Source organism: Bombus bifarius, unplaced genomic scaffold (genome assembly GCF_011952205.1).
Source record: "Bombus bifarius isolate JDL3187 unplaced genomic scaffold, Bbif_JDL3187 scf7180000009636_frag, whole genome shotgun sequence".
Taxonomy (NCBI): domain Eukaryota; kingdom Metazoa; phylum Arthropoda; class Insecta; order Hymenoptera; family Apidae; genus Bombus; species Bombus bifarius.
In genome coordinates this window covers 1-11329 of record NW_022885248.1, presented here as the reverse complement: position 1 = coordinate 11329, position 11329 = coordinate 1, and the positions used below count along the sequence as shown (strand labels likewise).

General features: G+C 28.4%; 1 pseudogene; it reads right to left on the bottom strand.

The window, feature by feature from the left end:
* Nucleotides 1–6910: 6910 nt before the first annotated feature.
* On the bottom strand, nucleotides 6911–8082 carry LOC117215467 (annotated as a pseudogene).
* Nucleotides 8083–11329: the final 3247 nt, after the last annotated feature.

The window sequence follows — 11329 nt, the reverse complement described above, 5'->3', positions numbered from 1 at the left end:
GGTCGCAATCATCTTTATTAATATGATCTTTAAAAAGATATTACGCTGTTATCCCTAAGGTAATTTATTCTTTTAATTTATAATACAAGATCATTAATTATTCTTTAATTAAAGTTTATATTTAAAATAAAGTTTTATAAATTTACTAATCCTCCCAATTAAATATTTATATTTAAAAAATTTAAAATCTAATATATATAAATATAAAATTCTATAGGGTCTTATCGTCCCATAAATATATTTTAGCATTTTTACTAAAAATTGAAATTAATTATATATATATATGAGACAGTATATATCTCATTAATTCTTTCATTCTAGTTTTTAATTAAAAAACAATTGATTATGCTATCTTTGTACAGTCAATTATACTGCAGCCATTAAATAATTAAATCATTGGGCAGATAGACTTAAAATTAAAATCAATAAGCCATGTTTTTGATAAACAGGTGAATATATTTAATTTGCCTAATTCCTTATATATATATATATATTTCAAAATTTATTAAAAAATAAAAATTTTAAACATAAAATATTACTAATATAATCATTATACTTAATTTTATATAAATTTCTTAAATTTTTAAAATAAAATCATTAAATTATTAAATACTCATTAATATAAATTATTACTAAATCAATATAATTATAATATAAATCTTAATAATAACAATTTAATTATATATTTAAATTTATAGTTTATCCCATAAATTTTTTATATAATAATGTAAAAAATTATTAAATAAGTTTTTTATATTTATTATATATAAATTAAATTCATTTAAAAAAAACTAGATATAAAAAAATCGATTAACATTTAATTTCTAAATATATATTATAATTTTTTATTCAACAAAAACATAATTATATATTTAACTCTTTTTCTTTCGAGAATAATAAAATGATTAAATTATGTTAATTAACCCTGATACAAAAGGTACAAAATTTATTTTACTTATTTAATTCTTTAAAATTTCATTCACATTACTAAATCTATAAATCATTATATTATTTCATAAATTATTACTTTAACAATTATTTATTATACAACTTTACAAAAATATAATTTAATAAATTTTAAACTAAAATATTAAATTTATTATTTAAAAAAAATTCAATTTAAATAATTTTCATTAAAAATGAAATATTATAAAAACTAATTTTTTATCTAAAAACATTTTCCAATATTTTTACTATGTTACGACTTATTCCACAAATGAAATTGACGGGCAATTTGTACACTTTTCAAAACTATTTTCAAATTAATTAATTTATTGATTTTACTTTTGAATCCTCTTTCAAATTAATATTAAAATATAATTATTAAAAAATTAAATTTATTATAACTCATAAATTCTTAAATATACTACATTTTGATTTGAATTAAAATTTTTTATTAAATTTTTATTAAAATTAATTTTATATAATAATATACAACAATACATAAACATCTACTTAAGTTTATCTTATCGTGGATTATCAAATTAAACTACAAGTGGCAGATAGCGCGGAGACAATGTATCTATGTGCTGAATCAAAAGTAAAACTTTTTTATTTCTAACTTTTCCAAAATTAAACTTTTACTAATATATTTGTGATGTTAGATTTACTTATTGATATGTATTTAATTATCATTTACTCAGTAAGCAAATATGCTCCAAATTATATCGTGCTTGGTCTTATCTGAATGAGAAAAGTGTGACAAATATGTTGGTAAATGATTTCATTTACTACAATGAATCAAAAATAAATAGAATTTGATTTATGAGTTGAGGGTCTCAGCTTGTGCGAAGTTTTTAATGTTTGCGTAATGTACGCCTAGTATAGGTGCTCACATAAACGTTGCACTTCATACTACCATTTCTTGACTTACAATGTAACCATTCCTTAGACTATGAACTTACAAATTAGTATAAGTATGAGATATATAATTACGTATATATGATTACACAATTGCAGGGAACATTTTCTTAATTTAACTGTGTTTGTATAAAGTCAATTCACATCGGAGACCAGGCCACACACCGCGGGCAGGATGGCGCCCAGATGTCTGCACATCCTTGGCGCGTGCCCTCAGTAGTCCTAAGTACCCACCAGGGGTCTTGGAATTTTCATAGTTAAGGTCCTTCAGGCCAAGCGAGTATCTCTTGTCTTAGATTTCCTTTTACGTTTATTGTTTACTACGGGTTAACAGGGAAAGTAGGTTTTCCTCGCGTCTGCTATGTTGCGTTAGCAACTTTCTCACGAGGGCGGCTAAAACCCTTCCTGGTCCACCAACCGTCTTATTATCCAATCGGAGACGGTGTCTACTGCCCTCACTTCCTTAACCAAAATTGTCATCAACGAATCCGATAGTCCTGTGTCCTTAGACACACTCACCCCTAGCCTTTCTCAGACATAGTATCGCCAGAAAAACTCACTTATTCTGTATCCTTAGAATAGTCAATATATCTATACCGGTCTCTATCCTTATAACAATCGCGTACTTAACGTATTGTTGTAACTAAATCTTACATAACGTGGTTGGAGTGAGTTGTGATTTATGTTAATTCAGTGTGTGTTACATTGTGATTGCTGAATTAATAATAAAGTTTAATTAAAACAAAGTTAATAGTTGTGTTACGACTCAGCTATTTTATTTTATCGTCTAACCCTCAAGTTTACGTGACATTTGCATTGTTCTTTTGTGATCTTTGCTTACAATCTTTGGTTCATTTACTAACTAAACATACGGTTTTCTTATTGCTATAATTTAATTTTCTACGGTGGTTAGCCACCAATATTTATCTTTATTGTCTTTGAGTGTCTCACTTAAATCTACGGTTGACAATTTATACATAAGTCTTATATTGCTATCCTTATGGTCTATGTCGCTATCGTACAGTATTTTTTATTATTACGTTTCTGCTGTAGTGATAGAATAATGCTAAGTTATTATTGTTTTGGATTAATTTCACGCTATCTAAACAGGTGAAGGATTCCGGGGGGAAATAACCTGTTTTTTGAACGTGTTTATGGTATAACGGGTTTGACTATAGATTGTGGGCGACGATGAAGTTTGTGATTATTTTGTGTATCTTTGACCAGTGGTCTGACTAATTTAAGAATGAAGAATCGATATGGATTAATTTGGCTCTTCGTATAGCTTGTGATTTGCTATATTTGCTAAATTTCAATTCTGGCAATCTATATATTCCTAAACATGCTGTGATGTATTTTCTTTCAATGATTCTTAATTTTTCCGTGGCGTTGACACTTACATTGAAACAGATTTAACGACCATACATTAGAATGGTTGGTCTAATTAGTGTTTTGTAGCAGTGAAGTTTTATTGATCTGTGCGAATCTTTCGAGTAAGGTAGTCTTATGAGGTATAAGAAGAATTTATCTGCTTTCTATAACTGTGTCTTTATGTTGTCGTTGTGATTTAACCCGAAGTTTAGATGGACTCCGAAGCATCTAACTTTGTTTGCATCGGAAAATTTTCCGTTGATATTTTCTGTTGTATGGAAGAATATTTTCGAATTTATTCTCACGTCGTACTTTGCTTTTGAAGTTTTTGAAATATATGGACTGAACGAGATTGTTTCACATTTATGGGTGTAGATTCTTAGCTTCCGTGTTGGAAAGCGTAATTTTCTACTTTCTTGACTAGGTCTTGCAGCTGGATTTTTATTTGTCACGGTTTATTGTTTCTGATGTAATTAACATATCATTTACGAATGCTATTGCTGATTTATTATTTTGATTGCCGTTCTTGTTCATGCCATACATTTATAATAGGACACTAAACATGGATATTGAACAGGATAGGCCGGTTTACCGTGTCTTACTGTAGATCTCGATGCGTTTGGTCCTTTTGCTTGATCACTCTGAGAGGTAGAAGTATCTATCATTTTCTTTTTAATTTTTCCTTTATTAAACGTTCTTATTTGTTTCTACAAATACTTACATTTTTGTATCATTTGCTAATTACTATAGCATGGGGATTTCTGTGCTATTACCCATAATAAAAAAAAAACAAAATAAAATAAGGAAGGTTTTTAACGTTTCAATTAGAATGTATGGGTGTGTGATTTGTTAATAATTGAGGATGAGTAAGGATAACTATTATCATTATTATTATCATTATTATTATTATCATTATTATCATTATTATCATTAATATCATTATTATCATTATTATCATTATTATTATTATTATTATTATTATTATCATCATCATCATCATTATTATCATTATTATCATTATTATCATTATTATTATCATTATTATTATCATCATCATCATCATCATCATCATCATCATCATCATTATTATCATTATTATCATTATTATCATTATTATTATCATTATTATTATTATCATTATCGTTATTATTATTATTATTATTATTATTATTTTCCGTGTCCCTTGGTTCTCCTGTTATTTCTCATTCTTCTATTACGTGTCTCAGGTCTTCTTCTTTCTTTTTACATAGCTTGCATCTTTTTTCTCCCTCTTCTTTCCAGTATTCCCTTGATTTAGTCTCGTTTCCACATCTGAATCTTGCTAATATTTTTCTGTCCTTCCACTTCATCCTCCCTTCTAAGTATTTTGCTAACTCTTCTTTGGCGATTTTTCTATAATGTTTGTCATATTTTGATTCCCTTATCCTTTCCCCCCTCTCTTCTGCTTCTCTCTTTCTCCTTTCTTCTATAATTTGGTCTAGTGTCATCTTTTCTTGCTCTTCTCTTACTTCCATCTGTGTCCCTCCATTTCTCATCCTTTCTAGCCCCTTCTTTCTCTTTCTTGCTCTTTTCCGTTATTGGCCATTTCCCCAGTTTCTCTCTCTTTCCTTTATGCACTTCTTTACTAGTTCCTTTTTTGACTCTATGGCTTTCCCTTCATACCTTGCTGCTCTTCCTAATACTTTTTCTTTGATTTCTGTTAGCTTACATTCTTCTATCGATATATAATTCGGTGTTGTCATATCTAAACCTAAGCTCCATTTCACATATCTTCTTTGTATTCTATCCAGCCTTTCTTCCATGTTCCAGCCTCATACCTATGCTCCAAACAGCGCCACGTTCTCTACCAGCGTTCCAAACATCTTCATTCTCCTCTTGTTGTCCTGTTTGGAAATTTTTTCTTCCACGCTCCATGTTTTCTTCATTGCTATTCTTGCTCTCTTTTTCCTGTCTTCTATGTGTTTCTCATCACTACCGTTTTTTCAGTAGTATGTACCCTAGGTATCTTATCTCGTCCACTTCTTCTAATTCTCGTTCTCCCCATTTCCATTTTCTTTGTCTCCTCTTGTTCTTTCGTTTTTTTCGAAAACTACACTCTTGGCCTTTTTCGTGCTCAGTTCCAATTCGGTTTCCTTTAAAAATATTTCGATTCTCTTTAGCATTTCCTTTAGCTTCTCCTCTCTATCAGCCATCAGCACAATATCGTCTGCATATGTCAATGACCATACCTTTCTTTCTCCTACCACTATGCCCCCCCCCCGACTTGTCCTTTCCTTAATTCTTCTTCCAGCCCCGCCACGTAGATGTTAAATAACGTAGGGCTCAACGGGCATCCTTGTCTGACTCCCCTCGCTGTCCAAAATTCTTTTGTGTTGTTATTCTTGATTCTTACCACATTCTTTGTTTCTGCGTATATCATTTTAATCCTTTTGGTTAAGTTTTCGTTAATCCCCATTTTTCTCATTTTCTCCTCCAATTTCTTTCTGTTTAGCCTGTCGAACGCCGCTTTTAAGTCCGCAAAGCAGGCATGTAGTTTTTCTTTTTCTCTACTCAACTGTTTGTCTATGGTTTATCACAAATACCGCGTCTTTCTTTTCTGAATCCGAATTGGCTCTCTTTCAGTTTGTTTTCAATCTCTGCCTTCAGTCGTTCGTGCAGTATCCCTGTATGCTGTATCCATTAATGTTACTTTTCTGTAACCCTTCCCTGCTCTCTTGTCGCTCTTTTTATATATCGGACATGTTTGCTCCTTTTTTCCAATCTTCTGGTATCCTCACCCCATTCCATATTTTCCTTAACAGAGCCCATAACGCTTCACCCACTTCCTTCGGTGCATACTTCCATACTTCATTTTCTAACCCGCCTTCCCCCATTGCTTTCTTCTCCTTCAAGTTTCTTAGTTTGTATATCACCTCTTCCTTCTCTATATATTATCTTCTCTCTCCTCCATTATTTTCTCTTCTGCTCGATGCTCCTCTTTTTTCCTGCCCTCTTTGTGCTCTGTTCCTTCTAAAATTTCCATAAAATGATTTTTCCACTCTTCCTCGCTTATTTCATATAATCTTCATCTATATTCTCTCTTCTTCTTCTGTATTTATTTATGTATTTCCACGCTTCTTGTTCTGTTTTGATCTTCTTGATTTTCACCATTTCTTCTTCTTCGTATCTTTCCTTTCTTTGTTTGCACCTCTATTTGAATGCCTTTTTCCTCCATAAGAGCTTCTCTACTGTATTTTCCTTTCATAAACTTTGTCACCTTCCTTCTCATCTCTCTTTTACTCTCTTTTCCTCTCTTTCTATTCCTTATCTTTACTTTCTTCTTTTGCATTGCTTCGTTTATCTTCTTGTTGATTTCTGTCCACATTTCCGCTACTGTTCTTCCGTTGCAGGTCCAGTCTTTACATTCGTCCAAGTATTTTTCCACACTTTTGTTTGTCCATTCCCTCTTCTCCTTCTCTTCTTCTTCCTTTTCCTCATTTTTTTGTAATTCCGCCCCCCCCCCCTATTTCTATTTCTAACGGCATGTGGCCTGACTCTGTTCTTTTTCCTATTTTCATGTAAATTATTTCTTCTGTCGCCTCCTGATTGCCAATCACGTAGTCTATTCAGTAATAGAAACTCAGTAGTTTCCTCTCTCGCCAATATAGGTCCGCTCCTCTCCTTCTTTATCGCTGCCATTGATTATCTTTAGCAGTGTTCTTCCTTCCACGTTTATTGTCTTGTCTTTTGATCGTCTGTTTTTTTCTTTCCCTACGTCCTCGTTTATCGACCCTCCCTCTTCTCCCGTTCTTGCGTTCCAGTCTCCGCCGATGATCACCACTTCCTCTTCTCTTCCGTCTACTCTTTCCTCTATTTTTTCCATGTCCCTTATGTATCTTGATTATAAACCATCATTATCCTATACGTCTTGTAATTGTATATTATTTTTCTTCCAACTATATTATCACTAATTCCTTTATATCCTATTTCTCTTAGGTTTTTATTTATACCCGTTGTTATTCTTCCCTTTGCTCTTCCTTTTTTCCTTACTGTCATTGCTGCCCTGCATTTCCAGTCGAATTCTTTGGGTAGTCTATATTTTAACTTTTCTCTTTTGTCCTTACTTATTAGCCCTGCTACATTTCAGAAGCACGTTTTCATCCCCATTGTAGTCCCCCCTCCTGTTCCTCTTTTTTCATTTTCCTTCCCCTCTCTTTCTTTCTTCCTCCAGCCTCTCTTCGTTTTCGTTCCACCTGTACCATTTGTTCTCTATTGTTAGTTTCTTGTATCCTGTCCTTACATATTCGCCTTGTTCCATTCTTTCTCTGGCTACCCTTCTTATGTGTTGCTTCCCATCCCTTTCTTTTTTTTGTCAGATCATCGTCCATGTATACACCCTTTTCCCATTTGCTTTTCTCCTTCATTATCCTTATTTTTTCCTCCATTGATTTCATCGTTGCCACTATTATTGTGTTCTTGCCCCCCCCACCCCACCTTTATCATATGTGCTTTTTCTACTTCTGCCCCTATCCTCATTTTTTCGTTTATGAACTCCTTTACTGTCTCTTCATTGCTTCCTTCGTTCCAGTCCACTCCCTTGATTACTATGTTTCTTCTTCTTTCCTCTCTCTCTGCCCTGTCCTGATCCTCTCCAATTCTTCTGATTCTACCTAATAATTCTTTCTTTTCCCATTCCCACTCTCCTTTCTCTCTGTCTGTCTCTCTTTCCCTTCTTTCCCTTCTTTCCCTTTCCTCTTTCATTTCTCTCTTCAGCTCCTCCACTTGCTTTTCCATATATATATATTTTATTTCCTCGATCATTGCCTCGAATCCTCTTTCCATTTTCTCTATTTCTTCCACCACTGCCTCCATTACTTTCTCTCTGGCTGGTGTCTCTTTTTCTGTCGAACTGTATTTGTCCAGTGTATTTTTGAAGACTGCGTTACCAGTACTCCTTGGTCTTCCCCTGTTTGTCGCCATCTGCCGTCTCCCTACCTTACTTTGTTTTGCCGCGCTTCTAGCCTCCTAACCTCTTCTTTTCTAGTTTTTTCTTATTTGTAGCTTTCTCTCGTTCTTGTCTCCTTTTTCGCTTTTCTTTTGCCTTCTCCTTGTATGCTCACTCTTTATTTTCCCTTCTTCATGCCTCTTTATGCTTCCTGTTCCTTTTTCCCTTCACACTTCACTTTTTCCCCAGAGATCTCCGTCCGTGTGTTACCCTCGGCCCGAACCGAACCGAAAGCCCAAGTAAGGATTACTATTTTTGGCAAGCGAGTTTATGTAATTGTCCATTTTGTCGTGATATGCTTTAGAGAATTTTGTGTGCACTTAGTATCGATGTTAGTATAGTTGATTGGAAGGTTTCTGTTTTCTTCATATTTGATTTGGCAACCATGCCCCATTTTTGTAGTTCATAAGACCAGGCTGCATATGTCCGATTTAGATTTTCTTGCTACGAGCTACATGGAATTTCTGATTAGATGTAAGTGTTCAGTTTTTTCTTGTATGTGTTTCTTCCAGTTCAACTTATGACCCAGATGTAACTCATATCAAATTTAATTTATATATATATCTATAAATATATATATATATATAAATATTTTAAAATTTAAATACACATATATTTATATATATATATATATATATATTTAATATATTTAAATACACACACAAATCTGCTTATTTATATTTATATATATATATATATATATATATATATATATATATATATAAACACAAACTTACTAATAATATTAATATATTTATATAAATACATACAGATTTATTAATATACACACATATTTAAATATATATATAAAATACACACACACACATATTTAAATATAATTTTTAAAACAAAATTAATTTTTAAATTTATAATACTAATTAAAAATCAATAAATAAATATTAAATAATTTATTTATATGTATATATATAAATTTAATAAAAATTAATTTTTTAATTAATTAAATTTATATAAACAAACTTTTATATATTTAAATATAATAATTAAAAACTTAATCTATATATATATATACATATATATATACATATATACATATAAATTTTTATAATTTTTAAATTAATAATAATTTATTATAAAAAAATTTTATTAAAAATTAAATATTTTTTTAAATACAAATTAGAATACTATCAAAACAATAAATTCTTTTATTAAATAAATTAATATTAAATATATTAAAATTAACACTAATAATTCAACCCAACATATTATTATTAATTTATCATATCGAATACGAGGTAGTACACCACGAATTATAATTAATAAAATTAAATGAAATAAATAAACTAAAATAAAACTAAATGATCATCAATTTAATCCAAAAAACATTATTGTTAATAATAATCTTATAAATGTAACATTTAAATATTCAGATAAAAAAAATTAATACAAATAATCTTCTATAATATTCAACATTAAATCCAGAAACTAATTCTGATTCACCTTCAATCAAATCAAATGGAACTCGATTTAAATCAATTAATGCTCTAATTATAAAAATAATATATAAAGGATATATATAAAAATATATATATATTATATTGAAATTTTATAAATATAAATAAAGAATAATTCTCAATTAAAATTATTAGTAAAAAAAACCAAAAATAATAAAATTTCAAATGAAATTATTTGAGAAACTGAACGTAATGAACCTAAAATTGAATAATTACATAAAGACACTCAACCAATTATTATAATTGGATAAACCATTAATCTCAAAATTAATATTAAAAAAATAATTCTATAATCAATAAAGAGAAAAGAATATATTCAAGGATAAATAAATCATAATATTAATGATAAAAAAAATATAATTATTGGACTATATAAATATAAATTATTAAAATTTAAAAAAAAATTCCTTTGATATCAATTTTAAAGCATCTCTAAAAGGTTGAAATAAACCTTTAATTATTAATTTATTTGGACCTTTTCGTAATTGAATATAACCTAATATTTTACGCTCAAATAAAGTTAAAAAAGCCACTCTAATCAAAATTATAAATATTATTAATAAAAAATTAAAAAAAATTATTATATATTATAATTTTATTATAATTTATTTAAATTCTAAATTTAATGCACTAATTTGCTAATATAATCAAAATTATTAATTAAAGTTAATAATATAATTTAATTAAAAATTATAGTCCTTTCGTACAAATAATTTATTTATTTTTATAGATAGAAACCAATCTGACTCACGTCGATTTGAACTCAAATCATGTAAGATTTTAAAAGTCGAACAGACTTAATTATTAAACTTCTGCATTTAAAATTTATCTTAATTCAACATCGAGGTCGCAATCATCTTTATTAATATGATCTTTAAAAAGATATTACGCTGTTATCCCTAAGGTAATTTATTCTTTTAATTTATAATACAAGATCATTAATTATTCTTTAATTAAAGTTTATATTTAAAATAAAGTTTTATAAATTTACTAATCCTCCCAATTAAATATTTATATTTAAAAAATTTAAAATCTAATATATATAAATATAAAATTCTATAGGGTCTTATCGTCCCATAAATATATTTTAGCATTTTTACTAAAAATTGAAAATAATTATATATATATATGAGACAGTATATATCTCATTAATTCTTTCATTCTAGTTTTTAATTAAAAAACAATTGATTATGCTATCTTTGTACAGTCAATTATACTGCAGCCATTAAATAATTAAATCATTGGGCAGATAGACTTAAAATTAAAATCAATAAGCCATGTTTTTGATAAACAGGTGAATATATTTAATTTGCCTAATTCCTTATATATATATATATATATATATTTCAAAATTTATTAAAAAATAAAAATTTTAAACATAAAATATTACTAATATAATCATTATACTTAATTTTATATAAATTTCTTAAATTTTTAAAATAAAATCATTAAATTATTAAATAATCATTAATATAAATTATTACTAAATCAATATAATTATAATATAAATCTTAATAATAACAATTTAATTATATATTTAAATTTATAGTTTATCCCATAAATTTTTTATATAATAATGTAAAAAATTATTAAATAAGTTTTTTATATTTATTATATATAAATTAAATTCATTTAAAAAAAA